Source organism: Pteropus alecto, unplaced genomic scaffold (genome assembly GCF_000325575.1).
Source record: "Pteropus alecto unplaced genomic scaffold, ASM32557v1 scaffold3, whole genome shotgun sequence".
Taxonomy (NCBI): domain Eukaryota; kingdom Metazoa; phylum Chordata; class Mammalia; order Chiroptera; family Pteropodidae; genus Pteropus; species Pteropus alecto.
In genome coordinates, this window is record NW_006442484.1 from 63,077,703 (window position 1) to 63,091,841 (window position 14,139).

Here is a 14,139-nt window from a genome sequence, read left to right on the forward strand (position 1 = left end):
TTTGAGAGGCTGGCCTGGGGATCTTACCCAGTGCTGTTCTGATGGGAGAGAATGTTTGGATGTCCTAACAATTAACTTTTAAATGAAGAGGTCTTTTTTTATTTGGGGGGTTTTTGGTTGGTTTGTTTGTTTTTTAAATACAATCCAACTAACATATAACCTGTGTGTGCACTTGGCATAAAAAAAAACAAAAAAGAAACAGGCCTTTGTCATTTTTAGCTACACTCTCAGCTGCCCTCATTTTTGCTCTCCTTTCCTGTTCACTTTCCCATTCTCGACAATATCATCTCAGTCACCCAGCCACTCTTGACTCCTAGCCATGGCACAACGCCTTCCCTGCAACTCTATCCACTTCGCATATTGTCAGTCATCAGAATCAAGCAGTTCCTTAAATATGCCTCCCAAACCTGTCCCTTCCTTTAAGGTTTTACTCGCACTCCACATATATTCCTCATAGTTCCCCTGTGGCAGAGGCTTCCTAAGTCCTTCCCTTTCCTTTTAGCTGGCAGGTAAGTATGATTCAGGCGCATCAAAAAGGACAGCACAAATCTGGTCAGGCACAAGGGACAGGTCTCCTTGGATCTGAAGCCTTAGGGACCCCGTGAGTGTGAAGAGACAGGGCAGTGCAAAAAAAAAAAAGGCACGAAGTCCAGGGTGTCCATGATGCAAGCGACTTTCTGACCTCGACCAAGGAAAAGGGGCCTTTCTAGGACAGCTTCAGACCAGAAAAAATGATGCCGTGTGCATCTTAGAGTGAAGAGAGGAACGTATACTGGGAGGGTCTGAGTCACTCTAAACTTGAAATCAGTGCTGACCAACCCCATCCCAGCAGAGAAGTCAGAGTGCTCTGTTGGCCTGGTAGGCTCCTCCAACACTGATTTGAGGCTGGAGACAGTGGGGGAGGAAGATCTGAGTTCTTTGTTATTCTTCAAATCCTAGACTCTGAGAGACCTAGCTCTCTTTCCATTTCCACCTTGAGCTCTGCAAGGTGGCTCATTACATGTCTTTTGTACCTGCCCCATTCTGAGAATGACCTTGAGAGCCTCTCTCTGTTCCTTGTTATCGAACATTGAGGATCCCTTCACCTCCCAGCACCGGAACCAATGCTCAGCTCTTTGGGGCTGTCGGTTTGTGGAGGTGGATCCCCAGAAAGCTGCAGGGCAACCATAGCCTCTTAGCGGGCTGCCTAACACACAGAAAATTTGTTGAACTAAATTACTGAAACGAGGCAGGCAAAGGGATTACATTTAAAATACCCTGGAGCATGTGTTCCCATGAGATGCTGAAACTGCAGGCTTCTAGCAAACAGCAGCCAACATCTCAACCTCATAATCAGAAAAGAAGATAAGATGCTGAGAGGACCTGGAGGTCACAAAACAGTCACATACAAGTCTTGTCAACTGCAGATTTGTGAGTCAAAAATAAGCCTTTCCAGACAGGTAAGTCAGTCTTTGCAAAAACATGCCTCCAAGTCTTAGAGTTTCAGAACTGACAAATACATGGCACACAAACAGCCATTCTCCATCTGCTGTGCTTGGGGAGAAAGTTGATTGTGCACAAGTCTTCCAGGGAGCCCATCAACAGCAGCAGAATCCTCCTCAACACAGTGTTTCAGGAAGCTACCACAAAGCGAAAGGTCGGCACTCGTAACAAAACTTACTTGCCATTCTGATGTAACACATCCCTCTCGTTTCAAAGGTGAGGAAACTGTGGCAGTGAGGTTTATTGAATTTCCCATACCACTCATTTAGTTATTAAAATAGTTCAAATTAGTACTTGAGTCTTCTGACTCCTTGTCCAGTGCTCTTTCTAATAACTATCTCTGAACCTTGAAATATGCCTGTTTTAAACAATATTGTCTTAGAAACTTAAGAGCCTCCCCAACATTCATGATTCAGGTGACGCCTTTTTAAAGGCTATCTAGCATCTACCCCAAAATAGAGGAAGTGGCAGCACAGAATATCTTACAATTTTTAAATGAATTTAAAGTCAAGAGTAACCACTGCAGGTGAGATATAAACCTTGGCGTAATTCTTTTGGTCTCTATTTCCTGTCTTTTGCCTCTCTCATCATTTCTCTAGAAGAGTCTAGCGACTGAACCCAAGTGACCACATAAGTGGTAAATGACTAGGAGAGAAACATGCTAACGGAAAATAGTAATGTTTTTTGGCACTTTATGATTGATTTCTGTTTTCTTGAGCTTTTTGCTCTGTAACAAGAGCATCTTTTGCATGTATTTTGCTCTCTTTGATTGTTCATCTTCTCACAAGGGGAAAAGAACTTAATAAATCTTTTATCTGTTTTAAACTCCATAGATTAAATTTTTACCATGCTAATATACTATATTGCTGAAAGAAGATAATTACGAGGTAAAATTAAGACATTCTGCAATTATATCTCGTAATATCATTAATTTCCAGATGCACACAAATTATATCCACCTCAGGAAGAATAGCAATTTCCTTTGTTTCACTCACAAAAGCAGGTAATAACAATCTTTCTCTTGCAATTATTTTAGACAAATTTTCCAATTTGTTATCTTACACCTCTCAGAGCAGTAATGATACATATCTCAAGTTTCAAGTTTTACTCTTATCTTTGTATTGCTAATGATCTTTTAGATTGAAAATGTTGTTTTCTTTTTGAAAATGCATTGATACTCATTGTCATATCTCTCCTGTCTCTTCATAATCTTAGGAGAGAAATTATTAATGTAATGAATGAATGAGCTTATTGAAAAAATTATGTTATAGATAAAATTATGCCCCCATCTATGCTAACACAAGAACTATTTCATGCAAGACATATAGAAAAAAGTTAATGGCACAGAACAAAAAAGCTTAAAGAAGCGTACCCATGAGCAGCTTATAAAGTTATTTCAATCTTTATTAGAAATTTGTATTCACACCAAATCAACAAATATTATTGAGTACTTATTCCATGCAAAACACTATATCAGAGAGTAAAAATGTCATTGGAACCTCTAAGCCCAGCTGGGGAGACAAAAATGAAAGAATCAATACAGCAGAATGAGTAGCAATATAAAGCAAGAACTGCATTAGTAATTCAAGACAAATTACCAGGTGAATCTTAAAGAAAGGAATCCTGTGGGTTTAGAGGAAAGAGAGTACATGGGGTTTGGAGAGTGCAAGAAGAGTTCTTCAAGCAGAAAAGACATAAACCGAACAAAATATAAGAGAAAAGTTGCCACCCTGAACAAGCCCGATCCCGTTTGATCTTGGAAGCTAAGCAGGGTCGGACCTGGTTAGTACTTGGATGGGAGACCAACTAGGAAGACCAGGTGCTTGTAGGCATAAAAAATAAATAAAAAATAAAAAATAAGGGATTGAAAACTGACAAGGTCTTTGCAACATTTGAGGTCAACCAAGGGTTGTCTCACCTAAAAAAAAAATTATAAGAGAGGGAGTCCCCATGACCAAAGTTGAACTTAATCAAATAGGCCTTCTCCACAAATCCCTCTCTCGTTCTCACATCCATCTATCCACACATAACTGAGACTCGCCATGTCTGACCTCACTTGATTTCTCGTTTCTGTTTCCTCTTTGCAATATTACCAACTCTCATAAGTTCAATTAACATATGTCTTAAATTTGAGTTTCCAGCAAATCCGCATCTTTTCACTAGGATTTTGAATCTCACTGTGCTTTCTGCCTGCATGAGCTTCTTTCCATGCCAGTGTGAATAATTTTTTTTCTTTCTATCCAGGCCAGTTAAATGCCACCTCCAGGAAGCTTTCTATTGACCCTCTTATTAGAAGTCCTATATCCCTCCCTGAAGTCCTGTAGTACCTTTTCTTATCTGTACCATGAACAACCCATATCACTTGCTAAAACCCTGAACCTTAATTTTTTGCCATCATGCCTTCACTTTTAAGCATTTGTGTGTCTACACTGCCTCTGAGAACCAGCTCTGCCACCAACAGAGGTAGACCCAGCAGCCTTATTTGTACTATATGACCTCACCCTCCTGACCATAACTGATTGGGCCACAGGTGAACATCTGCCTCTGGCGGCAAAGTCGATTTTCTTTCCCAGCAATCAGTATGGGGACTTGAAGAAACAAATGAGTTTCTGCTGGTTTTTGAATTAATAAGATATTTAGAATCAAAAGACGTATCAAGAGAATGAAGAGATAACCCACAGAATGGAAAAAAATAGTTGCAAATCATATGATTCATAAGGGTTTAGAATGCATAATATATAAAGAACGCTTATAATCCAACAACAGAAAAACGAACAACCCAGTTAAGTGTGGGCAAATATTTGAATAGATATTTCTCCAAAGAAGATATACAAATGGCCAACCAGCACATGTATAGATGTTCAACATTATCGGTCATTAGGGTGATTCAAATCAAAACCACAATGAGATAGCACTTCATATCCACTAGAATAGTTATTATAAAAAAATGTAAAATAACAAGTGTTGGCAAGGATGTGAACACATCCAACCCCTAACACATTGATGGTGGGAATGAAGAATGGTGCAGGTGCTGTGGAAAAAAGTTTGGTAGTTCCTCAAAATATTAAACATAAAATTACAACATGAACCAGCAATTCCACTCCTAGGTACATATCCAAAAGGTATTCAGACAGGTATTGAGGCAAAAACTCATCTCTGAATATTCTTAACAACATTATTAACAATAGCCAAAAAGTCTAAACAACCCAAATGTCCATCAACAAATAAATAAACAAAACATAATATATTCACATAATGGATATTACTCAGCTATAAAAAGTACTGATAATGCTACAACAAGGATAAACATTGATCACATTATGCTAAATGAAAGAAGCCAGACACAAAAGACCACATATTGTACAATTCCTTTATATAAAATATACCGGGTAGACAAATCCATAAATACAGAAAGTAGATTTGTGGTTGTCAGGGGCTTGGAGGGGCAGGGAATAGAAATAACCGCTGAATAGATACGGGGTTTCTGTTTGGGATGAAAGCAAAGTTCTGGACCTAAATAATAATTCTGGCTGCACAACACCGTGAATGTAATAAATTGCACACTTTAACATGATTAAAACAATAATTTTATGTTATGTGTAAATTACCACAATAATAAAAAAAAAAAAAGAGCACTTGGGTGAGTTTTTCCATCATATTCAAGGAAACTCAGAAGAAAAGCCAATCTGCAATGAGTGAATGATGAAGCAATTGAGCAGAGAGAAATATAAAGCCTGAGAACAAGAAAGAGGTTTTTCCTGTCTTTCCAGATCTGGCTTTAGCCTTTGTGAGGCTCACATACATTTGCAGCTTTGGACTTTTACACTCGCATTAAATTCCCTCTTCACAATTCAGCAATTTGAGAATGTTACTGCCCTCCAGGAGCCCTGAGACACCCTGTGCTCTTAGCTCCTTAGGGCATGGTCTGTAGGAGAACTCATCTTTTTTTGCCCACAGGGCCCACCTCACCTGGTACCTGATGTTTAAGTGACACACACGGATATATGTGCATCAAAAAGAAAGAAGGAAATGAATTCAAAATCAACACAGGCAAAAAACAAACAAACAAACTTTTGACCTAAGTAAAAACAGACCTAATGGAAGATTTTGCTCTCATTTCTCATAATAATTTAAATCAGGTTGCTTAGTAACCATCTTCCTTAAAATGGTACATTTATAAAAAATAGTGTTTTTGTAAGAAGCTGTGGATTTCCAAGCCAGGTTTTATAACCTCATGCAGGCCCATATGTCTTTTTTCCAGGCTAAATTCCAACTGGCTTGAAGAGGAATATGCATGCCGAAAAGCAATACCGAGAGCATTGCAGGTCAGGCCGATCAGCGAGGAAGGATTTCAGTGGATGGGTAATATCAAAAGGGCGCCTTGGAATGAAAAAGATTTGGTCTTTGTGCTGTATATTTCCTTTCTTGGAAAGAAAGCCATTAGATAATATTGGCAAGGAGTGGCATGCCCATGACTAGATGGTGTGCTGTTTCTGTCAAGTCACATGAAGAGGTTTTTAAAGAAGGGAGAAAGAAACTCTTAATAATTTGGATTTAATATAAAAACTCCAAAGACCTGAACAAAATGTAACCTACGAGATGTGACAATTTTGTTATTTTTTAGTTAATGAAATTTTGGTATTCCTCCTCAATTATACATCTTAATAAGCATTATTATTTAATATCATATTATTACTATATTTGTATGGTTCTCATTAGTTTTCCCTGATTCCCTCCTAAAACAAGATGACTTGAATCAAAGAATTAAACCAGGAGTCCCCAAAACCTGCACTGCGGACCAGTACAGATGAGTGGCCTGTTAGGGACTGGGCTGCACCGCAGGAGGTGAGTGGCAGGCCAGCCAGCCAAGCCTCATCTGTATTTGCAGCTGCTCCCCAGCGCTAGCATCACCACCTCGGCTCTACCTCAGATCATCAGGCAGTAGATTTTCATAAGACAACTGGTCCCTGGTGCCAAAAATGTTGAGGACCACTGATTATTAAACAGTATAACGGTGTTTGTTAACAAAAAAAAAATTTATCCACACCAATTTTTTGGTACCCTCAGGGCAAAAGTATATCTCGTCTTCTTGTTTCTGGGTTAAGATTTCTTCCCTTGCTTGATGCAGGACAAAGACAGAGACTGGAAGGGAAAATACTCCATCTGAAAACACTCTAAATCAAAGAACTGAAAAAGTCAAGTAGGCAGTACTCAATTGGAGCAATTAGCAAATAGTCCATCTAATGTTGAAGTGCCAGCAGGTAACCAGTGCCACATCTTGATTATTGCACTTTTTAAATGTACTCATAGCATAATATTCTACTACAACTGAAGAGCCCCTGGCATTTTCTAGGACTGCTTCCCCCTAAGATTCCTGCTCATTTGCCCTGGGGTTATGATGGCTGGACAATAGCTCTTTGAAACAGTATGAATTTCAATAGGACCATAAAAGAACACGTATGAGGAACTCAGCTGTGCTTGAGTTTGCCAAATAATTTAGAAAACTTCTTTCTGGTTGACATCTCCCTAATTGTGTGACAAGGGTGGACATGTCATAGAAACTGACAGGTAACACTCTGAGTTGTCCATCCTTTGTCCCGGTGTCTGGCTGAGGTGATTTTTTTCTTTTGTGTCATCACAACTTTGTGTGCATGTGCACGTGTGTGTTGAAAATGGGCATGAGGTCTCCTGCAAGGTAGAGTTATACCAGGAAGCCCTAGCTCAGCGGATACTTTAGCCAGAGGAGCTCAGGGTGGCCCCTCTCCAGAGCCATCATCTTCACTCTGGCAGACAGAAGTTGCAGTAGTGAACTTAGAGATGGACAGGAAACTTTGATGGCCAAGAGACACAGGAGCCACTTTCAGGAGCTGTCATAGCCTGGTCCAGAGCTCCCAGCCCTTAAAACAAATGCTTCCAAAAACAACCACTGCCTGTTCAACAGGGAACCAGGTACTGTAAGTGATTTAGAGCTTTGCAATTTATGGCTCCTATTTTCATATTGCTTACCAGTAGTAGCCACACCAACCTATAAAATTTTGCCATATCTCACTGAATTCCATTGCATGTGCATTGTATTCTTCTAGCTGAAAACTACTTCCTACATCCCCAGCCCCCACTTGGGAGATGTACTTGGGAGATGGAGATGGCAACCTCAGCTTTGTCCAGCTGTGTGCCTGTGCTCATCTCAATTTCCCTGGACCTCTATTTCCTTATCTGTGAAATAATACACATACACCACATGATCTCTAAGTTTCCTTCCAGCTCGAAGTTCAGTACGAATGGAGTTGAAGTCACTAATATTTCAGTGGAGCTATAAAGTGATAAAGAGGTACACTTAGTTTTTAGGGTTTAGATTTTTTGATTCATACTTTACAGTATATTTTCATTTTATTTGAAATACAACTATGGTTCCACTGAAAATTGAAACACTTGAGTATTTTATGGATCATTCAATTTGTGACATTTAACAAATATTTATTCAGTGTCTACGCTGAGCTAGGTCCTGTCTATGAGTTGGAAATAAATAAAGAATGAGCCACAACCCTGCCCTCAGATTGCTCACAGCCTCATCTGGGAGAATTAAACCAGCAATTGGAGCACAATGTTATGTAAGTCATTCATTAGGTGCTGTGGGGGCACATAAGAGGGACTTCAAGGGCTAGGCATGTGATGTCCAAAAGAAGATCTAATCAAGAAAAAAAGTGAGCCAGACAGGAGAGAGACAGAGCAGTTTTTGCAAAGGCCCAAAGGTAGGACAAAGCACTGCAGCTTGGGAACTGTAAGTAGGGGCTGGAGCCTTGGAGTTGAAGACTGAAGGTCGATAAGGCTAATGTGGTTTGGAATTATTGTTATTTAATAAAACAAATTAAAAATCAGAAAAGGCAAATTAGAACCACCATGAGATATCATTATACACTCAACACATTAGCAAAAATTTTAAAGTTTTGTTGAGAAAGCAGAGCAATTGAATCTTTTACATGTTGCCTGTGGTGAGAATACACACTGGTACACCCACTTCGTAAAGCAGTTTTGAGATCACCTATGATCCAGCAATTCTAATCCATTTATCACGACATTGTTCGTAATACTCAGAAACAAAAACAACTCAAGTGTCCTTTAACAGTAGAATAGATAAATAAGTTGTGATAGACTCACACAATGGAAATCTGAAACAACAAAATAAACATCTATAACAACCTGCAGTAATATGACTGCAGGTACAAACTTAACGCTAGCAGGGAGAAAACACAAAAATGTGTAGAGTGTTATTTCATTTACATAAAGTTGAAAAACAGAGGACACTAAACTTTACTCTTTAGAGATGCATAATATAAGTAGTAAATCTATTTTAAAAAGACAATTACCAAAAAGGTCAGGATGAGGTGACCTCTAGGGGAGGAAAGGGGTCTGTGATTTGGAAAGGGCTGACTGGGAGTTTCTAGAGGATGCGGTCGTATCCACTTAGGTGGTTTACATGGCGTGTTTTCTACAGAATTATGTGTTAGACGACATATAGGTCATATAGCTTTCTCAGTGCAGATTATGTTGTACAATAAATATCTTAAATAAAAGGTAAAACATTAGAATCAAGTATGACAAAGAAAGAGGCAGAGGAAGAGGGCAAGGAAAAAAGAGAGAGAAGAGAAAATTAACACGTACACTTGGTAGCTCGATTATATTTGGAGCTATGGCAAGAGGACCTTGGCCAAAAGATGTTCAGGAAAAATGGTGTGTCCATCTGAAGAATATCCCTCAACCCAAGTATTATGTGGGGTCTTTCTCCTTAGAGACTATGGCCAAAGACAGAGGAGCATGAATGACAGATAGAGACAGTCGCTTCCCTATGATGTGTGTTTCATGGGTTTTATCCACTCTTCCTGGGAACCGCGTTGCTATGTTCCTCACCTTCTGCAGGTCTGGATTCCCCTCACTCTGCCTCAGGAATATTAGGCTCTAGGGACTGTTGCCAGGAAGAAATTCTCAACCTTCTTTTGACTCGCTTCTCTGGCATTGGAGGCAGACCAACTATGAGGTCCGATACCACTTAATCACATTTTCTCACTTTTTCTGCTGTATTGTTGAAAGCTCTTCCATATTTTTCTCATTTTATGTTTCAGTCTCCAGATGTGGGTAGAACAGGTATTGTTGTATTCATGGAAAAATAGTCCAATAGACACAAAAGAATAGTCTGGATCACGTGGCTTGCACTAGAATGTGGGCCTCTCATGCTGAATCTACTTCAGTGCATTGCCCTACTGACTCCACATATCAAGAGACTGTAGAGTCCATGTCCCACATCCCAAGTTTAAGTGGGTCTATATATTCATGAGAACCACTAAAAGCCCAGAGATACTGGGGGAGGAAGTTATGTTAACCCATATGTTAAAGACTAGTGGACAAAAAGGTGGAATTCATCCCAAATTCTGATTCCCCCCTACACAGACTTTTGAGTTTAGTCTTTCTACGTAGACCTTTTTTTCTCTGATGTAAACTTCACATGCTTTCTTCATTTCACAAAGCACTGAAGAAACAAAGGAAGGAAGAGAAAGTGAGAGATTCTCCTGTTATTTCAAAGATCTAATTTTTGGTGTGAAAGAGTAAATGACTCAGAGCTGACCCCTTTGAAGCATGTAGCAAAGAATGAAAAAGGAATGGACAAGTGAAAATCAATACTTCTTTGCTATTATCGAACAATCTAGGGAAACCAATCCCAAATGTACATTTCTTTCACTGCTTCAGTTGCTTATAAATATCATACGTTTTATTAAGATTTGGGACAAGTTCTGTATATTATAACATTATCTAGGAAAAATTTTCATGTTCAAATTTTTTTTGTAGTTGTGCTTGATTTTTAAGAACTGTACTATGCTAAAATTCTAACTGGTAAAATAGATATGTTGGTAGATGATGATTTGTGTTTCAAAATGATTCTTTGTTTTATAAAAAGATTCATTGATCACACACAATCTTTCTCATAGCTCTCATACTGCATTGTGAAATTGGATTCAGTGCTACCCTAAAAAAGATGTATTCATAACCTCTTAGGACCCATTTATTGCATAAAGTGAGAATCATTTATACATTATTTGATTACAAATTCAACAAAGCCCTTTTAAAAAAACACTCCAGAAATTATTTCATCAGTTTCCTCTCTGAAATCTACAACCAGCTTGTGCTGTCACCAAAGAAAAAGAAATAAGAATATGACAAACCCATAGTCAAGCAAATGTCCTCGTTTTTTTTTCAAGAGGTCAAAATCAAACTTGAGTTTTTAATTGCAATCAAAATCAGAGCAGGGGCTATAATAACATATTACAAGAATAATTTTTCCAAATTTTAGTAAATGTATCCATTTAAGTTTATGATCTATTTAAATATCAGGCAGATTCAGGGTATTTAATAGCTCTTACAGTCAACTTGAAAAAGATAGCAATGTTACTGAATTTTTCAATTAAGAAAATATTCCACCTAGTTTTTCATATGAATTACTTTACTTATGAATCTGATTTCTTCAAAACCATCCTCTAAGAATCAGCAACAAAGCCAGTGGCATCTTCTCCTAGACACCTAGCTTAGGAAACATGGAGCAGAAAAGATAGAAGTGAAAGGCTTTGCCAAACTCATCAAGTGATGAATTTCCTTTACCTCTCTAAATTTCGGTTTACCACGTCTGTAAAATGGAGATAATAATTAGGACCTATCTCCCAAGGTGGTTGTGAAAATTAAATAAAATCATACACAGAAAGCTTTTAGCACATTGTCTAGTGTAAAATGAATGGCAGGTATTGTTAGTTTTTGAGATGGGAGTTAGGGAACATAGGTTCTGTCACTAACTCTGCTGCAACTAGCTACGTGGCCTTGGTAAGGTTGACCCTCACTCCTGCAGGCCTGGATTTCCTCATTGCAAAGTGGAGCTTCTCTAGGGTCACTAACACAGTGCCTTCAGAGATCAGGCAAGGAATACACGTGGTGTATTCAGGGTATAAGACAGTCAGACAGATAGGACATGGCCATGAACTTTGGAGGTCTTCCGAGCCTCGAAGCATTCAAATTCTAAATTCATTAAACACACCAAGCCTAACAAACCAAACAAATGCAGGTCTAATTCTGTCAGTGAGGTGTCAATTTGCAACATCTAGGGGATAGTCTGTAATATTTTTTTCAGCCCTGGCATTCTCTTACTCTTCTTTTCCATGTTCTTTCTCTTCTTAAAATCTATCCTTTGTGGATTCATAGAGAGTCAACCAAAAAGGGTAGATGATTTTTGACATTATCCCTAGGGTCTGTGCTGGCCCCCGCCCCTGTTTCCTCATTTTCCACCTCCACAAACTCATATATAACCCTCCCCCACACCTATACCACGTCCTAGAACTACCCCTTTTTTTTTGGAGTGCATATTTTATATGAACTGTGTACAGATACAGCTCTCTGCCAAACTGCCTTTTTCTGTGTGTTTGAGGAGAGAGATGACATGCTTTATATTCTCTTTTCAGTGCTCAGCACTCTGTGGACACGTAAGCTATAACGATGAAAAAGAGTGCCAGTACAAGTTCCCATTTAAATGTATCCCATTTCAGGCTTCTAGATTTTTCTTGGTTCCCTAAGCAAACAGCACAATCATATTGCCTCGTAAGTCTATAATAAATAAGACATGTTCCAAAGGGCTGGATTCTTTTCCTTCTTTTTGCTTCCCATTCTAGGACTAGTTGATGCAGAACAATTACTTAAAGCTGTCTTTTTCTCCTCACGGATTATCCACACTCTACAAACAATATATAGTAGCAACATCATGGGGCTCAGAATATACCAAGAACATTCTATGCCTACAGAAAGGAGTATGACACAAAGACTAAAGAGAGCTACCTACTTTTTTCAGGCCTTGTTCCTTGTGAAAAATCCTTTTCATATCCTTTTCATTACCTCAGAAATGGAGCAAATGCTTTAAGAAGGGTCACATAATACACTGAAAGGCCTTTTTGCCACAGTGCGGTTAGTAAGCCCTTGGGAAACAATGGGCTTTTCTTAAAGTGTATGGAACAATTGTGCCCCCCTGAGAGTCAGCTTAGATAGGAATGAAATAAACCGGTTACTCTATAGAGCAAAATATGATTGATTAAGGCTTAGAACCTGTGGTGTTTGGGTCTCTCACCTCTGGCTCTTTCTGACTTATTCTGTAGTACAACGGAATTCAGGTTGAGTCTTTCAAAAGCTCTCTGGCTTCTAGCGATAATGTAGCATATGGTAAAATGAGCTCAGCACAGAGTTATGTTTTTCTTTTCTTAATCCTCCCAGTAAGACTAAATTCCAAGAGTGGGATTGAAAAAGGGAGGCAGACAACAGAGAAATACAAGCAGGCCGTGGAAGTGAAAGCTACAACACAGCTTTGAGACCGAAGAATCATGAAAAATGCATACACGTAATAAAGACCCTGAAAGCCATGCATGATCCCTTCCCGAGCTGTTTGCACTCATTTGCCCAGTCCTGAGAAGTTAAGGCAACCTAAGTATTTGCTTAAATACATGTAAGTGCACTCGGCTTATAGGTTCAGGGGGGAAATACTAATATGGCTATCCTAATAGGATACAGGAACTTATCTGAAATCTGAATCAGCTCTATTTTTTCTAAGTTACTCTTTAATTGCATTTTCTTTTCTGTAAAACGTTTCTACAAGTCGAGCCAAGTCTGTAATAGGAAAGGGCCTTGAAATAATTCTTTCCCCGTTTTTTCCCTGTGGTGCTGAAAATTCACAGTCAGCTCTACAGGCTATTTAGTGGCGTTCTGAACGGGCTCTGGCCAGAACATCAAGGTTTTCCTTCTCTCTTTGCAGGCTGGGACCTTGGAGATTTGGCCAGAAAGCACGAGAGAAAAGAATAAACAATGTACGAGGGCCACTGATAATTTGGGTAAAGGGGCAGCAGAAGAGAGGAAGCAAATATTTTAAATTAAAAAATTAAATGTTTTGACCTGTGAAAAGAAAGCGGAGCAAGTCCGCCCACGGTGCTCCAGCCACGGGCGGCTACATCACTTCCTAAGGCCCCGTCCTGTGTGCATAGGCGCGGAGCTTCAGATCCAGAGTGGAGCCCCACTGCCCTTGGCTTTGAGCTTAGAAGGCGAAACCAGTATCCATTATATAAGGATTAAACGGTTTTTGAAATCTACAGAAGACAGGCACTTGAACCTATACATTTGTTGCTTTGGAATCTGAATAAACATTTGTTGATGTCCAGCAATTACAGTTAGCTGTAATATTTTAATAAAGGGCTTGGTTTGGATTTTTAAAAATTAATATTAACGGAATCATGTCTTCAGGATAAATTCTCTGGGATGAGATAATTGGACTTTATGGCTCTTTGGGTCCTTATGGTCAAACTACATTCCATGAAGACAATAGCAATGTACCGTGCTGGCTGCTGGCTGCAAGTATACCAATTTCGCTAGGACTTTGTCAGCACTGGATTTTTGTTTCACTTTTAGGTAAGTACGAAAATGGAATCTCAAAGTCACTCTGCTTTCATTACAACATAAAGTAGTTTTAAAGTAGTTTTATCTCATTAATTAATACCAATAGGAAGAAATTGGACTTCTTTAAAATGGCAGTTTCCTTTCAAGATCTAATTTTCTGTATTTGTGTACTCGGTGCTAAATTAGGCTATGCAT

General features: G+C 39.0%; 1 pseudogene; it reads left to right on the forward strand.

The window, feature by feature from the left end:
* The first annotated feature begins 3,199 nt into the window (after positions 1–3,199).
* LOC112470798 lies at positions 3,200–3,310 on the forward strand (annotated as a pseudogene).
* The last annotated feature ends 10,829 nt before the right edge of the window (positions 3,311–14,139 follow it).